A 15813-nucleotide genomic window follows, 5' to 3' on the forward strand; every position below is an offset into this window, starting at 1 on the left:
CGAACGATAATTTGCCATCAAAACCATGGACCTTCCCAGGGAATGTCTGGATTTAGCTGAATCAGCATTTTCCAATAGCAAACAGGGCACTGGGATGGCTGGTGTGTGGGTCTCCTCCTGCCCCGTCACAACGGCGTATCCCACTCCTCAGGATGGCGAGTCTCCTTGAGCTCCTGGAGGGACTGAGGTGCAGCCTGGCTGGTCAGTTGGGAGCAGCTGTGATGTGCAACACAGTGACACAGAGAAGAGTTTTGTGGGGGAGACACGAGAGGGGCAACTGAGGCGCAGACATTTACCCAGCAGGAGAGTGGAAGAGCCAGGAATAGAACCTGGGTCTCACAAATCCCCTTCTAGTGCTTTGGCCACTAGACCACTATATCTCATAAGTACACTTTATGAAAGAGACTAGAATTCACCCAGCTGTCACTTCTTGACTATCCAGCACCAGGTATAGAGCCCAGGAGTGCCGGTCGCCCTCCTGCTACCATACGCCATGGCAACACGGGAGGCCTAGATGCTACAGCTGGATCTGTGGGGCTCTGGGCATGATTAGCCCTCTGCAGGAATCAGCCCGGGGATCTAATGGTCTCTCCTGGCTCTCCCTGAGTCTATGGAAGTGTCACCTCAGCTATGTGTGTTGTGTTAGGTGAATAAACAACCCAAAAGCAAACGGCCTCCAGTTTGGCAGGGGGAGCATGGGCCTGATCCGTCTCGTCTCGGGAAACGGAGGGAAGGCAGGCGGGGTGGAAAAGGAAACAAAAGAGAAAAATTCACACACACACCCACCCTTATTTCAGAAGCACAGGCCCCTGTGATTGGTTAATTACAGGCTCAGGGTTGGGGGAAGCCACCAACATTTCAGTAAGTGGGAAAGAAATTGTAATAAAGCAAACAAAAAAATGTGATTGGTAAATCAGATTTATCTAGAGGGAAAAGGCCCCATATCCCATTCCGCCCTCCCCGAGCCAGCCAGTCCCCCAACCTTGGGGTCAGATCAGAGCTGGCACTTGCTAGAGAGGAAAGGCCCCATATCCCATTCCTGATGGGGCCTGTGCCCAGGGGTCCTGGCCAATTGGGAGGCCCCAGAAAAAATCTGCCTGGAGCCCTGGCGGAAACACCAGGCGGTGGGGGAAGCCCCAGCACCTGACACTCTTGCTCCCCCCTGCAGCCCCAGCGGAATGGGGCAGGACTGGAGGTGGAAGGGGTGGGGAGGGCCCCACACATGCTCTGGCCCAGGGCCCCAAGAAATCTTAATACATCTCTGCTTGAGCCACTGGGGCCAGATCAGAGCCAGGTCTCCGTGGACGGGAAAGGCCCCATGTCCCATTCCCTGCCCCCCTGAACCAGCCAGTCCCTGCGAGCTGGGGCCACATCGGACCCAAGTGCCCGCTGGAGGGGAAAATCCCAAGTCCCAGCCTGCCCAGCCACTGAACTAGCCAACCCCCTAGACTCACATACACTATCTGGGCTCATTTTTTCATCCTTAGAAAGCCCAGGTTCCTTGCAGATTCACGAGAGGGGCGGAGTCAGCACATCCTGCCGCCAAAGGCTACAGTGCTCCGGCCCTCATGGGCTGCATGCGGTCGCAGGTCCTGGCTCTGTGGGTGCTCCAGATGGGGCACCCAGAGTGCTGTGGGGGTCGATGAGATCCAGATGTCCTGCTGAATCCATAGCATCCTCCTCATTCCCTGCCCCCCATAAGGTTTTGAACACTCCCTGAGAAATCCCTAGACTTGGCTCTTGACTGGGCAGAGTGGGACGTGGTGGAGGGGTATTTGGGGGACAGGCAGAGGAGTTGCCTCCAAGAAAAAGCTATGGGATTCCATATAGGTGTGGAGAATGTAGGGGAGTGCGTGTCCCTCTCTCCTTGCCTGGGGCGGGGTACCAGCAGCTCACCCAGTTTAGAGAAGAGTGACTGTCTCCCAGGCCCTCTCTTTCATATGAATTGGTGGGGTGACAGTCTATAGCTTCTATAGCTGCCCAGACTGGTCCAGCCACCTGTCTGCTAACTCGTCAATGTCACGTTCCACTGCACGTTCCCATGCTTGCCGAGGGGATAGGCAATCTGGCGCTTTGCATCGCAGTAGTACCAGCTGAGACCCCATTGTTCAGGGTGCTGTACATGTATACACAGTGACAGTCCCTGCCCCACAGAGACATGCTCTAAACAGAGAAGAGTTGGTGGGGAAACTGAGGCACAGGGCCAGGAAGTGACCTACCTAAGGTGAGTGGTAGGGCCAGGTGAGTGGCAGGGCCAGGAAGAGAATCCAGCTCTTAAGATAATGTGCATCTCTTTCTGATTGTTTCCTATTTGCCTTTCCTTTGCATTCACCTTGCTGGGGTGAGGAACCCATCCTCCGTCTTCCCCTGCAAAGAACCATGGTTAGTTGCAGAGATGGGAATAGAAACCAGGAGTTCTCGCTCCTCAATCGCTGGCTGTCTATGTAGGTAAGATACCTATCTGGTCAGCATCACTGCGCTATCCGAGCACCTCACAATCATTCATGGATTTATCTTCATAACCCCCTGTGAGACAGGGCAGGACAATAATCCTCATTGTACAGCTGGGGAACAGCCACAGAGCGGCTAAGTGACTTGTTCAAGGTCACACAGGGAGCCTGTGATGGGTCAGGGAAATGAACTCCAATATCCTGAGTCCACGACTAGCACCCTAACCATTGGGCCAGCCCAATCGCTGGCCAGCATCATAATGGGACAACCAACATGTTTAGTGACTGTTCAACACCCTGCCCCCATCCCAGCTGACACTTTTGATTGATGAAGACAGGAGCCAATCACAGCCCCGGCACAAGAAAAGGCCATGGCTGGGCTGAATCACCATGACACAGGGCCAAGGCAGCCAAGGAGCAGGCAGCCGAGGTGGGTAGCTAAATGAAATCCATATGCCTGGAAGGAAGGCCAAGCAGCCGAGGCTGGGCCGTCCCGTGGGGACTCCCCAGATGTACACTGGAAGGTGCAGATAATCATGGCCCTGTCTGGCTGCTCCAAATTGGATTACACGAGAAATCTAATTTACCAAGTATACCCAGCGCAGTGCTCTCCATCCAATCATGCCACTCGGGGCCGGGGCCGGGGCCGGGGCCCGCACCCTCCTCAGCTCCCAGCCAGGCAGGCAGATGGGGCCACTGGCAAGTTGGGAAGAAGTTCACAAGGGACAGAAGGTTCCTCCTTTTGTTTTGTAACTTTTAAAGCTACAGACACACTGCAAGAGAGAGACAATGGGAGGAACTGGGAGCTGCCGGGTCACAGCAGCAAAGTTTAAGGAGACTATCTCTCCATCCTCTTGCACATCTATCTATCTATCTGTCTCCATCCACCCCCTCAATCTATCTATCTATCTATCTATCTATCTATCTATCTATCTATCTATCTATCTATCTATCTATCTATCTATCTATCTATCTCCATCCACCCCCTCAATCTATCTATCTATCTATCTATCTATCTATCTATCTATCTATCTATCTATCTATCTATCTATCTATCTATCAATTAATGGTATTGTCTAGTCCAAGCATCAGTTGTTCCAGCTATTTCATTTGCCGGTCAGTGTCGTTTCTCCCATGACCTATCCCCAAAGTATTTCTCTTCCAATCATGGTTGACCAACAGCCAACAAGACTAGCTCTGTGTAGCATGAGAGCTCGTCTCTTTCCTCAGCAGAGGTTGGTCCAATAATGATACTGTCTCATGGAACCAAGAAGTCATCTTCATTGCAGGGCAAACATAGCCGAGCACCTGGCGATGCCCTTGGGTGTTTATAATATCTACACTGGAGGGGTCCACCACAGCCCATCAGCGTCACAGATGTGAGAGGCTCCCAATTCCAGAGCCCAACAGAAATGCAGGTGCATCCCATAATGCACCTGGCCATGAGGGGCGGGACCAGCTGTCCCCAGCTCAGCGCGTGCTTGCCATTGCAGCGGGTTGATGGGTTTCCAAATTCTGACGCCATTGCGATGGTTTTAAATTTCAAAATGTGGAAGAAAAATTCTTGGGTGGGGGGGGGGCTGATGACAAAATCCTCCCCCTCCCCCACCCCAACCAACTCCAGAATGGGTCAAAATTTGAAAAGGGGGCGGGAAAACGGAGAGTGTGTGAAACTTTTCCATTTTTTTTTCAAGCAATCTCTAGTGCTTGGCCCCAGTAAGTGCAGCAGCCTGCTACCGAGCTAGCAAACGGTGTTAACGTAGCTCCACAGCACGGGGCTTTTGTGGGGGGTGGTACACTCTGGGGGGTTGATCCTCCGCTGGTGCCTTAGGAAAACTGATCAATGGCAGTGGTGTTTACTAGGGGGCTGCACACCGTGTTGCTTCTGTCGATTGCACCCACCACCTTGCCACCCTCCATTTCTGCCCCGCCCCCAAATCCCTGGGTGCCACCGTCCCATGGGTGTTGTGCCGGAAGGATGTAACAGCTGCCATCAACCAGTTCTTTGATCTGCAGCTGACTGCCTGAAGCTGGTGGCTGTGCGAATCCCATGCCAGGGGCTCCATGTGTCCCCCATGTGTGATCGGACCAGGGCTGCTCACTCCGCTGCCATGACTCATCCCTCCCACAGAGCACCCCGTGACTCAGCCCTCAGGTACCCTGCAGCAGCCAACAGGGAAATGCCATACACAGGCATTTCACTGATCCCGCCAGCATGGTGAGCCCATCTGGGCAACAGCACTACCTGTCTAGGAACCCCTCTGCTGCCGTGTAGTGTAACAGATCCCCAGGCTTCCAGCCTGATCTGGTTCCTGTTCCCGCCCCAGCCTGGTCCATGCCATGCTCTGATATCGCTCCAGCCCTGCATCCACCTCTTGACCTCCAGCCCCTCTGGCCACCTGGCCCCAACCCTTGGCCTGCATCTAGACTGCAATCCTGACTTGACTTGCCAGGGGATTCTGTCCTTGCTTCTGACCCAGAGCCTGTCCCCAGCCCGCTCCCGACCCTACATCTGGCCTTGACCACGGTTCCAACCATCGGGCATGACTGCCCAGAACCAGAACCTGAAACCATTTTATCACCCTCTGGTTTCCTGATTCCCACCCCCACCCATCAATGGGGTTCTGCCAGGCGATGCCTAGAACCTCTCCAGAAATTCTGGAATTGATCAGATGTGGCATCAAAAAGTTGCCACGTTACAGGCAGGTGGACAAATACATGCCACCACGCTGAGTGTCTGTTTGTTGGGGGCGGGAGCCAGGCCTGGTAGTGCCAGTTGCCGACCAAGCCCCCACAGTGCCAGGCGCTGTACAATCACAGACCAAAAAGACAATCCCTGCCCCAAAGAGCTCATCAATTGCTGCCAATGGCTTTAAAGCGAATCTCCCAGGTTGAATTTGACCCACCGTTTAAAACAAGCTTTGAGCTCCTGTCATGTAGCCCCTGAAGGGACATGTGCAGTGGGGATCCCTGAGCTAGAACCTGCTAGGCAATGGGATCAAAGGGTTTTATGAATGAAATCTCACAAGCCCCCCGGGAAGCAGCGGGATGAGACTAACCCCAGGTGTCCTGGCTCTCAGTATCCTACTCTGCCACCGGCTACACCCCTCTCTGAGTGCTCGGAACAGGCCCCAGGCACCCAGACTCCTGCGTTAACCATACTTCTTTCTCAGTAATCAGTTCAGGTTCTGCCAGAGGTGTGGGGGTGGACGGATCTCTCAGGCATATCTGGCAGCAAAACGTCTGCGTGTGCTTTTCAACCAGGTCTATGGCGGTGCGTCAGCTCCCTGGGTCAATTCAACAGCTTCATTCCCAAAGGCTGGCAAACCAGGAAATGCAGAGCTAAGACAAACCATCCCCCCACCCCCAGCGCAGCCACACAGCCTTAACTCTGCCCCCATCAGGGCGCCCAATGGATCTGGGAATGGCACAGCCTCCTACCTATCCCTAATACAAGCTGCCATGTAACGTGTGCCCACATCAGGCGGCCAAGTCATCTCTCTGCACCTGTCTGCACCACTCATTTGCTGCTGGTTGGCAGAGATCACACTGGACACGCTGCAGAACTCATTGCCGGGGATGTTGTGAAGGCCAAAACGATAACGGGGTTCAAAAAAGAGTGAGATACGTTGATGGAGGACAGCTCTGGGTGTACTTAAACCTCCAACTGCCAGAAGCTGGGAGCGGAGAACAGAGAGCGGATAACTCAATAATTGCCCTGTTCTGTTCATTCTCTCTGAAGCACCTGGCATTGCCCATTGTCAGAAGATAGGATACTGGGTTGATGGAGCATTGGCCTGACCCACTATGGCCGTTGTTGTGGACTGAGGGAGGGGTAAGGCACTGTGATCTCCCAAAGGGCAGCGCTCAAAGGAGAAAAGTTAAGGTTATGCGGCTCATGTCCCCTTAACGCTGCATTTCCAACCCTTGATTTTGGGAATTACACTCTCTTGTTCTGCAAGGACCCAAGTTGCATCTGCAACTTCCACAAACAGGATGCAAGGCAGAGGGGGCCTTTTGTACAGAGCCTAGCACAACACCACCCTGGCCTCTGAGAGCTGCGCGTGCCACAGACACTGATTAAAGAACCTCTACAGCCCTGTAGGGAGGTGAATCCAGGGCTGTGGGGGGAGGAATTCACCCTCTCTGATGCACCCAGGGTCACCTCACTAATCAGAGGCAGGGAACAGAACCCAGGGGCCCCTAGCTCCCTGCCTAGTGTGATGGGCCACAGATCCAGGGGCAGGTGGCTGGATTTCCCCAGGCTGAGCCAGCTGTCTGGGCTCGCAGGGGCTCTGTCTCTTCCTTTGCACCTTCACCCTCAGTTTCATCAGCTTCAGAGCCACCCCCCCGCCCCCTCTGAGCCACGCCCTTTGCAATACAATATAAATACACCAATAATTGTGATCAGCTTCAATCGTGGCCCGGCAGCCGGGTCACCCAGAACGCAAGCTACTAAAATAAGAGAGCGAGTTTCCTGCGCAGCCAGCCTCCGGCTCTGCCCTGTAATCAGCCGAGGCCTAAATGGCGTGTTTATTTATAACCCTTTCATTTCTCCCTTGTGCGCTTTCTTTGGTCGGGCGACCGCAAAGTCTTTGAATGGGCCGAAGGGTCCTGCAGCGAGGCGCTGCCCTCGGACCCGGAATCCGGGCGGCTTTCTGGGTTAACCCTTTGGTGTGTGTGTGTGACGGTGACGAGAGACGCTACCGACCTAGTGAGCGGCCCCCCGCCTGCCTGGGATGTGGGCAGCAGTGGGGCTGCTCCTTGCTGATTCTTCTGCACTGAGCCACATGGCTGCCTCCCCCACTCCCCGGTCAGTGTGCACGGAGCTGCACGGCTGCCTCTTGCCCCCCAGAATTTTCCTCCTCTGGGGGCTCTGCCAACTAACCACTCCCAGATCTCACTGCTCCCAGCAATCCAAAGCAGTCTGCATGTAGCTGCCCCATGCCAAGCCACTGCCTTAGGAGGGGAGGCGACCCTGGGGAAAGCAGCTGGCAAACAGAAGTCGGGTCCCTGCGATGACCAGGTGGTTGATTGTACAAAGCCCAGAGGTGTAGCCTGGCTGGGGTTACCCAGCCAGGGGATGAGGTAGGTGCCTCCAGCTGTGTAATGGGGCACTGGGTCTCTCATAAGCTAAATAGGACTAGCCCGTAGCAGGTGTTGGATGGGAGACCCGTAAGGATGGGCAGGGGTTTAATGTACCTTGTGCACCCACAAATTACCTCCTGCTGCTCTTACCTGGCCTGAGTCCCAACTGAGGCATAACAGCAGCGGGAGTCCAACCCATTCAACAGCCACATGGCCGTGTCCTGCTGCTGATTGGACTACAGCAGAAGGCACTGCTTCAGTGCTGGACCCCCCCAGCCTCAGCCTCATAAGCTTAGGTGCTATCTCGTAGATAGAAGACCCTGTGGCCAAATCCCATGGCACTTTCTACTGTTGCTGGGCCGGGTATCCTGAGAAAATTGCCCTCTGGTAAATAATATTCTGCCTTCCTATTAGTCTTGCTCACTTCCTTTCCTAAACTCGGGGTAGTGTGGCTTGTGTGCTGCTGTTCAGCACTTGCCCCGCCCCAGAAGTGGCTGCATTTCAGAGGCGGTGGTGGGGGAGATCCCACTATAAATTCAGCACTGTGAGACAAATCGTCCCAGCCCACCTCTGCAAAAGCTGCTTGCCTTGGTGGCAGGTCCGTGCCCTCCTTGATGGGAGTGGCTCTACCTGGGGAGTAGAAGCATCCAAACATTTATGAGCTTGTCAGGCAGGGTCCAGCTGCTCCCAGATCCTCCCCCTCGTTAGGCAGGAATGCATTCTTTTCAGGCCCCTTCTGTCCTGGCCTGTCTCACCTGCAGAGCCTTTGTCTTCACCCTCAACAATAGCAGCCCGAGGATGCAAGATTCTCCCATCCTATCCTCAGGGGTGGGTTGTCGGACCTTCCAGAACAGCATGGGGCATCGCTATGGAGACAGGGCAGGCCATGCCTTTGGAAAGCCATGTGCCATGTTGATCTGTCCCTGTGATGCTGCTCAGTTCTTAACTAGGGCTTTTCTGCCAAGCACTGTGTAAATACACAAGGCTGAGACGGGGAAAGTGAGGCACAGAGAGAGGGGACTTGCCCACGTTCACACAGCAAGTCAGAACCTCTGGGCAGGTTGGCTTCCCCAGAGTCCAACCTCACGGGTGAGCAATCGCTGCCATTCTGGTAGCACCTCCAGGCAACTAACTTGTATCAGAGCCCCAGAGACAGCCCCTGCCAAAAGAGCTTGCAATGGAGGGAAGTGGAGTCATGTGGCTGGCCTGTGACAAAGCCAGGAATAGGACCCAGGAGTCTTGATTAGAGCTGGGTGAAATTTTCTTGATGGAAAATAGATTGTGGGGGCTCCGAAATTATTGGCAAATTCAGGTCAAATTTAATAACTAGTCGTGGTTGAAAAAGAAAAACTGAATTTTCTTCCCAACAATAATGGATCTTTTTTATTTCCACTTTTCACTTCCAAATGGCATTTCATTGTCTAACTTGGTCAGTCTAAAAACAACCCTCAAAATGGGGAAAAACATCCCCAACCTACCAAATCAAAACGAAACACTTGAAAAAAAAAGTTTCATTTAAACATCTCGGTTGACTGGAAACAAACTGAAAAAACTAAAAAAAAATTCATGCCGAGTTGCCCGGAAACGTTCCAGCTGATTAAGAACAAAATGGTTTTGAGTTTTTCGATTCGACAAAAAACTGTTGAAAACACCGTTTGGGTTTGAATCATCAAACTGATTTATTTTTCGAATTTTTCACTTTGGCTCCTGACCTGAAAAACCCATTATTTTCCATCCTGACTCTCAAGCCACCAGTCCACAGCACCTGTGCTTGCATCTGTGACACGTATTGCAAACCTAACCCTTTATGCCGCACTCCTTTGCACTGAAGTGAAAGGGCCTTCATGCACTGCAGACAGATCAGTTCTCAGCGGCTTGCTCAGCCCAAGAAACTGCCTTTATATTCTCTGCATTTTCAGTTCGATGGGCACCTGCATTCTTGCTCTTTCCCTGCTCGTTAGCACTTTCATATGGGAGGCAGTTTTCACTAGCCCTGAAAATGGCCCCTTTTCTTTGCAAAACTGAGTCTGTTTCTCTCCACGACCTTGCTTGGACTTGGTTCTCAGTTCTGCTGCAAATAATTTGGTCTATAATGAATTCATCTACTTGCTCATATCAATAGCTTTTAAGGTCAGATCCTTACCAGTGCTTAAGTCCTAAAAGAAAAGAAGTGTCGGAATGCTTGATTTCAACAAAAATAATACTTTAAGAGGACTCTTTTGAAAATCCCAATTAGCACTGTTCCAGCATCCCCTGCCCCCAAATAACACTGTTCCACCGCCCTCCAAAAGTGCCCAAATATCACAGGCCATAAAATTTCATTCAGTGATCCCTGCATCTACTCCAATAGCCTGTAGCTGAACTGACACTTTTAGAAAGACAGCCTGTCCTGATTTAAAACCGACTGATGGGGAATCCACCCTATTCCTCAGGAAGCTCTGCCCTCCCTGTTAACAATTTGCAGCTGATTTCCAGTGTGAATTTTTCTAGCTTCAACTTCCAGTCTTTGGACCTTGCTGATGTATACCCTTATCTTCTACATTCTCAGGCTTTGCTATACTCAGAGGTTTGGATTGGTTCAGATCAGCCTACTTCAAGTGTGACTGTCCCTCCAGTGTAGACACAGTTACAGCAGTATAAATGTGCTCATACCAATACAGGAATTCCTGGAAGGGGAATAAGCTATACCAGGATAGCTGTGTCCACTCTAGGGTTTGTACTGGTAAAACCATATTGGTAAAAATCATGCCCCTAGCTGTCATAGTTGCAGCAGGACAAACCCAGACATCTGTGAAATCAGCCCTTGAGTCTGATTCCAGGGCCAGCAGCTCCAACATCCTGTTTAGAGTGACCAGATGTCCCCATTTTATAGAGACAGTCCCGATATCTGGGGCTTTGTCTTGTAGAGGTGCCTATTACCCCACCCCCCCATGCATACTCCCTGTCCTGATTTTTCACGCTTGCTATCTGGTCACCCTAATCCTGTTGCAGATACAATCGCTTTGCAAATCTGACAACCAGAAAAGCTGGGTGAATGCTGAGTGGATCTGAATGACAGGATCCAGCGTGGCAACAGGCATAGGGGCCTGACTGGGGTCGGCACCCATAAGGGGATGGGGTCGTGACCCCACTGGCTTCACAAGGAGGAAGGAAGGTGCGTGGTAAATTGGTAAATCGAGTTCAGCATTCATGCCCTGCCCTGCCCCTCCCCCAGAGAGCCAGGAGAGGGAGGATCAAATTGATTAGCAGATAAGCCCTCCGAGGAACCTGTTTGCTGGGTATCCTGCCATCAGCAGGTGGGGAAGGAGGAGGAGAGTGGAAAGATCCTGCTACCTGCTTTGTCCTTTGTTTACAAGTTGACCCTTGCCCAGCATCTTGCCAATGGGACAGATCTGGGGAGAATCTTAGTCCAAGGCTCACAGTTTGGATCTAGACTTGCCCATGGTGCGTTATCCAGTGGCCAGGCCAGGGGCTGGCTTAAGGGATACCTACGGGATCCTGGCCTCTTATTATTTATTAAGTATATTACAGCAGTGCTTAGGTGCCCCAATCATGGATCAGGACCCCATTGCACAGCCTGTAAATTATGTATTAGGTGTCTTACGGTAGCACCTAGGAACCCCAGTCATGGACCCATAGCGCTTGGTGCTGTACATTATTTATTAGGCATATTATGATGGTGCCTAGGCACCCCATTGTGCTAGGCCCTGTATGTTATTTATTAGGTGTATTATGGTAGCGCCTGGGACCCCCACTGTGCAGCACATACACAAAACAAAAAGATGGTTCCTGCTCCAAAAAACTTCCAATCTAAGGGCATGTCTACATTTAAAATGCCTTGATGTAGACACTCACTGCAGACCCCTCCCCAGAAGATGGCAGCTGCATTGGCAGAAGAATTCTTCCATTGACCCAGGACTGTCTACACTGGGGGTTAGGTCGCCTTAGCAATGTCTCGCGGTGGGGGTGGATTTTCCACAGTCCTGAGAGAAGTATTGATGCCAATGTAAGCACTGCTGAGGTCAATGGAGTTGCTCCAGTGGTGTTGGGGCGATCAGAGCCCAGATCCCAGTTCACCCACAGCCGAAGATGGAGAGTGTTTGGATCTGGGGCAATCTGAGAGAAGGGGATCAGCTAGGGAGTGTGTCATTTGGTGGACTCCGACTCTGCGTCTATTTCACGATATGATGAGTCAGGCCATTCAAAAGTCATGAGATTCCCTTAAAAATCATGAGATCAGCTTCAAATTCATGAGGTTTTTTAACCATAATAAATTTGAAGGGGTTTTTCATCTGCCTGCTGGCTCTTTGCACTGTCTGGTATTGTATTTTCCAGTTTCCTCTGCAGCCATGAGGGCTAAAAACATCCATTTTCTTTAAAACACAAGCTGAGATTCTCACATAGTCCCAAGACTCCAGGAGCTGGGTCTTTCAGGCAAACACCAAATATCATAAGCATCAGGCAGCGTTGATTTCAACACCCTATTGTGTTTGCACTGCCACATCAGGCAGAGAGGGAGAGGTTTTTATGGCAATGCCCAGAGAAAGCCGTATTACGGTGAAGCTTATTTCCACGTTTCCCAGCAGGCTTCAGTGTGGCATGGGGGAGGCTGTCCCACAGTGACAAAGGGACCAAGCTGCTACTCTGGCTGGGCTGCATGCTGCATCAACAAGAGAACAGCTTCAACTCTTTCATTCAAACACATTTCCCAATCGAAAACCAGCTGTTTTCCTGACAGCATCAATATTCATTCTGTTCAAAATGGTCCCATTGTTTTTGGTCAAAAAAACAAAAATCAAAAACATTCTGCTTTCCCCATTTTGCTGCTGGAAAAGAGGTGGGGAAAACCCCAAATGGTGACTATTTGGAGGGGGTCAAAAACGTAAAAATGTTGGATAGAAAATTTCATTTTGTTCTGCAAAAGCAACGACCATTTTCCGACTGTCTCAAATCAGAGCCACGAGCAGGGCCACCCAGGGAGAGGGCAAGTGGGGCAATTTGCCCCGGGCCCTGCAGAGGCCCCCATGAGAATTTTTCAGGGCCCCTGGAGTGGGGTCCTTCACTCACTTCAGGGGCCCTGGAAAACTCTCGTGGGGCCCGGGCCCCCGGAGTTTCTTCCGCTCCGGGTCTTCGGTGGCGGGGGTCCTTCCGCCCCGGGACGGAAGGACCCCCCCTACTGCTGAATTACCGCCAAAGTGGGGAGCTCCCCCCACCCCCCGCCGAAGACCCCAGGCCCCCTGAATCTTCTGGGCGGCCCTGGCCACGGGGCCTTAAGAAACATCCCTGAACCCAGCAGAGTTGGCAACACTATAATTTGCAAGCTCAGGAAATGAGAAATTCTCCCTCAGAATCCCTGATATGGTCCGGGGGAAGGTTTTAGCAAGAGACCTTCCATAGCTGGGTGCACGGGGCCTTAGAATCACAGAATATCAGGGCTGGAAGGGACCTCAGGAGGTCATCTAGTCCAATCCCCTGCTCAAAGCAGGACCAATCCCCAGACAGATTTTTGCCCCAGGTCCCTAAATGGCCCCCTCAAGGATTGAGCTCACAACTGTGGGGTTTAGCAGGCCAATGCTCAAACCACTGAGCAATCCCCCCAACAAATGGAAGCCTCCTTCGAGCCAGAAGTGTAAGAGTTGGAGCTTCCCAGCTGTTATCTCGGTTGTTACACACACACAGGGGTTTGAACCAGGGACCTCCAAGCCTGGCAGTGCAAGCTTGAGCTAACGAGCCAGGGTGTCATTTCCGAAAGATTGTGGGAGGCAGGGTCGGGGCAAGGCTGTGTCAGCATAGAGACCATTGTATGTTATATCCAGCAAAGCCGGGGGGAGAACAAGTGGAGTGCATAGACCTATGCAAAGTCTGGGGAGCAAACCTAGGACATATCTCCCGGCTGTAGGAGACGTATCCTCTGTGAACTGGGCTGAGAGAAGGCTCTGAAATACATAATACATTCTCCCCAGTGGGTTAGACATGCTCTTTCCCTCACTCCTTTGGGCTGCACAAGGGTCCGCTCTGCTGCATTTTTCTTCCTTAGGGCCATGCAAAACCGCCCCCCTGCTCCCGATTTCAGGCCGAAGCTCGCTTCAACCCATTGGCTTTTATGTGATTAGGGTTTTTTTTGGTTGTTTTTTTCAAAGCTTAAATACAAGCTTCACTTGGTTTCAATGTGAAGCACTAAATCAGCCCTAGGCAGGCTCCAAACAATGACACCTGGTGCTTCCTTACTGCCTTTCATCTTAGACATTCAAAGGCAGGCTCGCCACCCCCTATTGTAGGGATGGGGAAACTGAGGCACGAGGTGGGGCAGTGACTCCAGCCAAGTTCACCCAGCACAACAGGCACAGAACCCAGCAGGCCTGACTCCCAGTCCCAGACACCCCCTGCTCTGGCGTCTAGATCACGCTTTGTCCCTCTGGAGTGGGCAATAGAACCCAGGAGCCCCGACTGCCTCTCCCCTCCCAGAGCTGGGAATAGAACCCAGGAATCCTTGCAGCCCAGCTCCCTTCTCTAATCAAAAGACCAGGCTGCCTCCCCTAGCAGGCCCAGCTCGGTTTCTAACATGCCCTATAACAGTCCCTCTTGTGAGCTCCTTGCACAGCCCAATCTCCCAGCAGATGCGCCAGGATCTCTGAGCGCTGACCCTCTGTCACACACTTGCGAGACGCAAAGGCTGGAAACGGGAGAATAATTTATTTCCTCCCCGGCCGCTGGCGTCTCCGTTGACGAGTTCCCCCGGCTTTGCCATTCTGGCTACGTTCATTTTAAAAAGGTCTTTAATGTCATATTTGAAAATCAGTCTGAGGTCAGGAGCGCATGCCACTGCAGTCTTTGATTCCCCACTCCCCTTTCTACCAATTGCTGATTCCTTCTCCCCCGCACCCCACACCCGTTGACTTCAGATGCACAAAAAATAAATACTTCCAAATGTGGCCTCCAAATAGGCAGCGAGCTGCTGTATCTTTAATTAGTGGCTTCCCCCCTGCTAACTAAAAAGGAAAATCCAGTCAAAGAAAGGTCTGAACAGACCCAGTGCAAGTCCTGTCCTTGTAGGGAGGAGGGGGACTCAGCAGATGAAAGACTGTCTGATTTTATTGGTGAAACGGTTATGATACTTGCACTGCACCATCGCAGGGCCTCTGTGAGTGTAGTGCAGGGACAGGGCGCTAGGCTGGGGCCCTGGTTTTTAATTCCTGACTCTGCCACTGGCTTGCTGGGTGGCCATGTGCAAAACACATCCCTACTGTGCGCCTCAGTTTCCCCTCCCACCCTTTGTCCGTTTAAACTGCAAGCTCTCCAGGGCAGGGCCTGTGGCTCACGCTGTGTTCGTTCAGCACCGGGAAGGATGGGATCTTAAGTGCTACGAGGGTGTGAAGCATAATCAACGGTCTCAAAGTCTCCAACCTTTCAAAAGCAAGTGCAAAGACCTGTGGGGTAATGCTGGAGATGGACCCCGTCGGTGCTAAGCATTTTATGTGCTAGAAGCAGGCAAATTACCATCAAATCCTATGTTCCAAATGCCACACAGAGCGAACGCTGGACCATCTAATCCGGCTAGATTCTGCTCTCATTTATACCTGAGTAAAAGCACAGCAAGGCTGCTTGCTCCAGATTTATCCCAGCGTCAATGCAGGGCACCGCTGCTCCCTCCAGATTCACCCCAGTGTAAATGCAATGCACAGCAGTGCCGCTTAGTCCAGCTTTACGCCAGTTTAAATGCAGAGCAAGGCTGCTGACTCCGTATTTACACCAGGGTAAATGCAGATCAGACTCTGGCTCTACATGGGACTAAATCGGTGCAATTTACACCTCCCCTTGGCCTGTCAGTACTTAAAGCCACTCCCAGCGCCTTTGTCCCAGTCCTACTCTCTGTCTCTCTCTTTTACATTCTCTCCTTTTCCTTTGTGTCTTTTCTCTTTGCTGACCTGGCTTGTCTGCCCTTCTCTTTTCTTTTGTACAGTCATTGCTTTCTCTCTCCTCTCAGTTCTCTCCCTTCCTGTCCCCTTTTCTTCCTCGTGCCTCCTCACTCCTTGATCCTCTGGCTGACAGCCGGACAGATCCCCGGACTGTGATACCCCTTGTCTTTGTCCCACCTGCACTCAGGGGCCCTCAGCACCTTGGCCCTGCGGCTTGTGTCCCCAGTGCAAAACGTGGGGGCAAACTGGCCACTGCATTGATCCGGGTAGCACTTTGGGTCTGTGTAAACATCTGCCTAGAGGGCGGCAGGAGGCTGGATTGCCTCCCCCCGCTCCCCAGTAGGAATCAGATCAGCCCT

Source organism: Gopherus evgoodei, chromosome 3 (genome assembly GCF_007399415.2).
Source record: "Gopherus evgoodei ecotype Sinaloan lineage chromosome 3, rGopEvg1_v1.p, whole genome shotgun sequence".
In the NCBI taxonomy this organism is placed as follows: Eukaryota; Metazoa; Chordata; order Testudines; family Testudinidae; genus Gopherus; species Gopherus evgoodei.